Source organism: Lampris incognitus, chromosome 16 (assembly GCF_029633865.1).
Source record: "Lampris incognitus isolate fLamInc1 chromosome 16, fLamInc1.hap2, whole genome shotgun sequence".
Classification (NCBI taxonomy): Eukaryota; Metazoa; Chordata; class Actinopteri; order Lampriformes; family Lampridae; genus Lampris; species Lampris incognitus.
Genome location: NC_079226.1, coordinates 43,048,788 through 43,056,022, shown reverse-complemented (window position 1 = coordinate 43,056,022; position 7,235 = coordinate 43,048,788).

Sequence of the window (7,235 nt, the reverse complement as noted above, 5' to 3'; positions counted from 1 at the left end):
CAATATTCTCACCTGGTTTCTGTCTGTGTTGCATCAGTTGCTGTCTATGGATTCTGAAATTTACGTTCAACTTCAGCTGTTTTTCAAAGAAGTCCCATAGTTTGGCAGGCTTTTTCTTTTCATCATCGGTGAGACCACTGGCGTTCAGTCTTTTTAATCCTTCATTTCCGATTCCACGACATATTTTCTTAGCTTGTTTAGCTGCGCCATTTATTTCTTCATCTTCTAAATACAGAGTCATTTTCTGTTTATACAGTGAAATTGCCTCACCCAGGTCCGGGTCGGACCAATTCATCGTCGGTAGATGCGATGCCATGACGTCTCCTGTTGCTAGCTAGCTAGTTAGCTTTGCGGCTAGCTCAGCTCCGGCGCACTCTTGCTTGAATGATGACAGAAATTATCCACGGACAATTTTATCAGTCTATCTTCATTCTTCATAGAGAGTACTTTACCGCTGCCACCATGAAGTAATACTTGGGGTAGTATTGGTCGAGGATCAATGACCACACGGGGTTATAGAACTCAGGTTTAATCGTGGCTCAGTAGGCAGAAGTAATAACCATACATGGTAGTGGTGTAACCATAATAACAGTCCGGGTAGTACATAACACCTAGTGTAGTTCCAGTGTATATACATGGCGTTATATCACTACACAGACCAAAGAGCCGTACATGTTTGTGCCTCTCTCTCTTAGCCATATCCATCACAGTTTCCCGAAGCTCTGAACGCTCTTTAGCATTATGTTAGCCAACTGCTTCAAGCGTCCATCTCATCCTCCAATTCAGAGATCCGAGCCTCAGCCTCGTCGAGTCGTTGAAAAATGGTTCCATCAGTTTTCATTTTACCCTGAGTGCCATAAATCGAGCCATTTCCTCCATCGCCCTCTGCAGTGCGGCCTGCAATTCAGCAAACCCCAGTGGGGCCATAGCTAGTGCTGGTCGCGGCTCTTTTTCAGTAGGCCTGCGCCAGTATTGGTTGTGGTTGCTATAGTTGCTAAGCCTCCCTTCCGGTCTGCCTGTGTTGCAGGCTCTGTTGTGCTTCCTGTTTTAACTAAATGGCTGCCGCCGCACGTTGCCATCTGCGTTGTGTGATTCATTGATGTCGTCTCTCATTACTGGCGTGGTGGCCGCGCTTACCAGACTTACGTCCCGAGGACTGATATTTACCGAATTAATCGCGGTAGCCCTTCCAGGGGAATCACAGGGTAGCTACGTCTACCACCAGATGCAGCTGGGCTAGCTCAGACACAGTTGTGCTAGCTAAGTGGGCAGCATGGCGACACACGGAGCACCGAAGCAGTGGTGTTTAACAAAGACCGAGATGGTGAACTCTTTTGAGAACTGGCGTCAGAACCTGCTTTATATACTGTTGCTGCACGATGGCGTGGAGTGGGAGAAGAAGTCTAAAACGTCCCCTGTCCGGGGATTCACAGATGACGGTGAAGATATTCCCGCACCCCGACGTCGCAATAAAGAACAGAAGGTAGCCATGTTAGAGCTAATGTTGGGACAGATAGCCAATTATTGTCCTGTAATCTCTCGTCACGGCATAGTCAGGAACTCCACATCTATTGACAGCATATGCAAGCTATTCGTCTACATTACGGCTTTCAGTGCACCGGGGCTCATTTCAATGACTTTGCTGCTATTAAACGGGAGCCTGATGAGAGACCAGAGGATTTATATCCACGCTTGATGGCCTTCACGGAAGACAATCTACTGTGTAAAGATTCTGGCATCAGTCACATGGGACAGACTGTGACCGAGGACGAGGAGTTAACGCCCTCACTGGAGAACTTTGTTGTGCTCACATGGCTCCACCTCATACACGGTGATCTACCGATGCTCATCAAACAATGGTACGGCACTGAGTTGCGGTCTTGCACATTCACATCCATTAAACCAGAAATCTCACAAGCCCTTGATTCGTTACTAGAGGAACTGCAGGCCTCAGAGGATGCTAGGGCTATGCGCGCGGCTGTGTCTGAACTCCCCAAGTCAAAGCAATCCATCCCAGTCCGGACAAGGAGGTCATGTCCCCTTTGTAAATGTGCCGGCAGGCCTGATAATCACTTCCTCAGCAAATGTTCCTTTCTGCCCTCCCAAGATAAAACGTACATGGCAAAGTCGCGCCAGGTTTTGGGAGAGCAGGTCGAGACTGATGATGAGATAGAGGAGTGCGTTAGTGGGGAGCCAGCGCCATCTAGTGGTGTGAAACGTGTACTTATCAAACAGTCCCCTTACCTCGATGCCTTCCATGGACACTGGCCTGTGCGTCTCACCGTTGATAGTGGGGCAACATGATGGGGGCCTCATGCGCGACCAGGCTGGGCGTCACCGTCACAGGAAGTACGCAGTCCGCATTCCAAGCAGATGGCTCGTCCATTTTGAAAGTATCAGGAGAGACACGGACATACTTCCAGAGAGATGGCCATGACCTCTATTTTGAGGGCCTTGTCGTTGAGAATCTCGACTCTGACATCCTGGCTGGAATTCCCTTTATGGAAAAGAATGACGTCTCCATCAGACCAGCCAAACACCAAATCTGCTTGGGCGAGGATATATATACTGCTACGGCACCCTCCAAACACCGATAGACAGGCATGCCGTACGGCGCGCGCTCATGCTCCGCGCTCCGGATAAATCTACTGTGTGGCCAGGGGAGTACATCGAGCTCGAGCTGCCTCCTGAGCTGTGCAATGTGGACAGTGAGCCGGCTGTTGAACCACATGTCGATGTCTCATGTGACCAGTCTGACACACAGCAGTTGCCTGCCCCAACTTTGCTACGGGGTGTGTCCGGGAAGATCCGTGTCCCAAATCTCACTGGCGAGCCGCGGCTGGTCCAGAAAAGCCACCACCTATGCCGTGTCCGCGCCACATATGTCCCGTCACTCAGTGACGCCGCCGTGCTAGCTGATCCCCCCAAACCGGCCCCGACGACCATGTCGGCCTTGTCCTCTGACCTTGTCGCTCTGGATCCAGATAACATCATGCCTGCTGACATCAGAGATGAGTTCCGCGCCCTGCATAGAGAGTTTGATGTAGTGTTTGATCCCCACTTTGATGGATATAACGGCACTGCGGGGCCGTTCCAGGACAGGGTGAACATGGGACCTGTCCTACCTCCACAACATAAGGTGAGGGTCCCACAGTACTCCAGGGGTCAGCTGCAAGATCTCCAGGCTCAGTTCGACGTGTTGGAGAGCGTGGGCGTCTTCAGAAAGCCCTAGGATGTCGACATCACAGTGGAATATGTCAATCCTTCGTTCCTCATCAAGAAGCCTGGAGGTGGCTTTCACCTTGTCACTGCATTCGCGGATGTTGGCCGGTACAGTAAACCCCAACCCTCCCTGATGCCTGATGTTGACTCCACCCTACGTCTTATAGCTCAATGGAAATATATTATTGCCACAGACCTTACCAAAGCCTTTTACCAGATTCGTCTGTCCAGGGACTCGTGGAAGTACTGTGGGGTCGTCACACCCTTCAAGGGTGTCCGTGTGTATGTGCGGAGTGCTATGGGCATGCCGAGGTCTGAGATGGCGCTGGAGGAGTTGACGTGCAGAGTCTTCGGGGACCTTCTTGAACAAGGCCATGTGGCCAAGGTGGCAGACGACCTGAATTGTGGTGCAGACACTCTCGAGGACTTGCTAGCTGTCTGGAGGCGGGTTCTTTCTGCCCTACAGAAGTGTGGTCTGAACCTGTCTGCCACTAAGACCACTGTAGCTCCTGTACAGACCTCCATCCTGTGCTGGGTGTGGTGTCAGGGTACAATCCAGGCCAGCCCTCACCACGTCTCTGCCCTGGCCTCGTGCCTCCCTCCAAAGACTGTGACGGGATTGCGTTCATTTATTGGTGCATACAAGGTGCTGGCTTGTGTACTGAAGAACTGCGCTGCCGTGCTGGCCCCGTTGGAGGATGCAGTCACTGGGCGGGAGTCAAAGGAGGCGATCCTGTGGTCAGACGAGCTGCTGTGTGCCTTCACCTCTGCTCAGAAAGCACTATCCTCTACACGTGCCATCACGCTTCCATGGCCTGCGGACCAGCTGTGGATTGTAACTGATGGCGCTGTCAGAGAGCCGGGCCTAGGAGCTCCCCGAGCTTCATATCAAGCTCCATCACCCCACCGGCACCCAGTTGAAGACAGTTGTGCAACGCTACTTCTACGCGTTGGATATGGACTCTGCTGTGCAACGTGTCTCCAGCGGCTGCCACCAGTGTGCAGCTCTGAAGAAAGCTCCTGCGTTCGTATCTGACCAGTCTACAAGTGACCCTCCGGAAGTCGTCGGGTCTTCTTTCGCGGCTGATATGTCCAGGCGGGACCGCCAGTTCATTCTGATTGTCCGGGAGTGTGTCACGTCTTTCATGCTGTCTTTTCTCATCGACGACGAGCGCAGAGACACTCTCAGGGACGCTTTAACCCGCTCATGTGTAGGTCTGTGCCCTCTCGACGGCCCCTTTGCTGTGATCAGGACTGACCCTGCCCCTGGTTTTGCTGCATTGGCAGGGGATGGGGCCCTCGCTATGCACAGACTAGTTGTTGAGGTGGGCAACGCCAAGAATGTCAATAAGAACCCAGTGGCGGAGAAGGCTGTTCAAGAGATTCAGGGGGAGATTCTTCGTCTCGAGCCTAACTGTAGGGCTGTTACTCCACTGTTACTCTCTGTCGCTACGGCCAACCTGAACAGTCGTGTTAGGTCGCGTGGATTGTCTGCCCGTGAAATGCTGCTTCAGCGTGACCAGTTCTCCCATAGGCAGTTGCCTGTGGTCGACCAGGACCTCATCTTGAAACAACACTCGGAGTGTGTCACCAACCATCCGTACAGCATGAAGTCAAAGGTGCCCTCTGGTCGTGTGGCCGTGCCTCCCGCCATTCGACCTGGTGAACTGGTGTACCTGTATGGTGACTGGAATAAGTCAAAGGCCCATGACAGAGGTACCTCGTCACGAGCGTGGATGGTTCATGGTGCAATATCCAGAAGTTCACGGGGTCTCCACTCCGTCGTACCTCCTACAGGGTCAGGCTGGGTGACTGCTACAAAGTGGAAGGTCTCTCTACGGCCTCCGAACCCCTCGCGGACGATTTCGCGTCTGATGAGGACTTGGACAACCCTGTTCCGCACTGCCCTGACATACCGCCAGCCATTGCCGAGCCCCCACCTTCACCTTGCCTGCCTTGTGATAACGATATGAGGCTGGGGGATGAGACTGTGCCTCCCGTCGAGGTCGAGCCTGGGGGGAGCTCCCCTGGCGAGTGTGTGCCTGCTCTTTCACCTGATGCTGCACCTCGACGCTCGGAGCGTCGCCGGCGCTTGCCACGGCATTTAGAGGACTTTGACCTTTACGCCAGTTGTTTGTGTGTACTGGTGATAATGTTTTGTCTTAACTTACAGGTCTAGTTATATAACCTGAGCTGTGATGTTGCCTGGTGTTCTGTGGTGTTATTGTTGTACTGTGTGTAGGGGGGTCGTTCTTTTGGGAAAAAAAGGGGTGACGCCAGTATCGGTTGTGGTTGCTATAGTTACTAAGCCTCCCTTCCGGTCTGCCTGTGTTGCAGACTCAGTTGTTCTTCCTGTTTTAACTAAATGGCTGCTGCCGCACGTTACCATCTGCGTTGTGTGATTCATTGATGTCGTCTCTCATTACTGGCGCTGGGTGGAGTTCCTCTCACCATGCTGTCATAGCTGGCGCCTTGCTTAGCTGCTCTTGTGTTTGAGTTAGTACTCGGGGTTGTCATGCCGAAAATCAGCTAAACTAATATGCATTCACCTGCGGTAGGATTCACGCGTATATTAGTGACACTTTCTTAATATGCGGGGTCGATTGAAGCATAATTATGAATAAATTCTGGGGTTCATGCGGAGCGACGTCGTTAGACGTCCATCTTGTTCAGCGGTTCCATGTGACTCCTTAAGAGGTTGAATTGATAATTTATCAGCATTCTCAAATGGTAAGAAGAGAGGTAAGAAGAGAGGTAACTGAATAACTACTGATAATGAAATGGGATTCTTTTGGTGCATAGAAATACATAGCCAATGCTGGCTGGGTGGGTGTTTTAGTAAATATAAAGGAAGTCCACTGCTGAAGTTATTTTTCTGATGACTCCATTGATAATTGATTCCTTAGACCAACTGAAAGTACAGGGAGATGGAGTGATGTTGTCTGCGCACCAATAATCTATAGATGCCTCTTGCAGGACAAGAGGAAAGGTTGCCAATGCACTCGTGACGTAAAAGCTGCGTCTTAAACAAGATGCGCGCGCAGAACGTGTGGCAAAACATGGCCGAGAAACAACGTGCGTATGAAACTCAAAGATGAAAGTGTATAAAACTTAAAATTAAACAGATTAAAGTCAGAACTTTGAGAAAATAGAAATCTCAGAATATGGTGAAGGTCTAAGCAAGGAAGACAGAAAGCGTTACGAGTCGAAACTTACGCTCAGCACTCGAGAAAAACTTCCCGATCCGTTTCTGCGCGCTGAAGCTCAGTGGACAAGTGACGTCACGAAGTTGCCAAACATGGGCTGGAGGGATGTGACTGAACACCTCATAGACACACCAAATATATTTACCAAAGAACCAATGAAGGCTTACGAGTCTTTAGACACGTGCGTTTACTTTGTCGGTGGACATGTCCAAGACTGCGTTGACCATCCGTTATGGAAGGAAAACAAGTTTCGCTTCATCAAGTCGAAGGGAGGCCCCCGTAGTTTAATTGTTTGTGCGGTTGAATTGTTTGTATTGAACAAAAGTTGAATTGTTTGTACGGTTATGAGATCGAGGCTGGAGTCAAACTATGACCTCAAACATCACGACACCAGAAAGCTGATGGGATCGTTGTCAGACTTGAGGAAGGCTAGGCATTACAACTCACACTTTGGTTTGGCAGCTGCTCTACTAGGACAGGGTCACATCTAGAGCTGTTACTTACGTATGTTCAATCACAAGACTTATTTGTGTATGAAACGGATACCAACCAGCTAGGAAATGTTCTCCGCAAATCTTCACCTTTTATATTTGCTCTTCTGACCCCGTCTTCCAGTCGTCCCGACGGATCGCATGAATCCACGCATGTCTTCTTCATTTTTCAATTGCAGTTTTCCCTTTCGGCATGCGGTAAAAATGCAGATGCTTGTTTTTACCATCTTTACGATTCGTACAACCGACAGCACAACAACTGTGAGGCATTTTGTTTTAAATCAGTTTCTCTGCGATGAGCTCTTCGAAACGAACG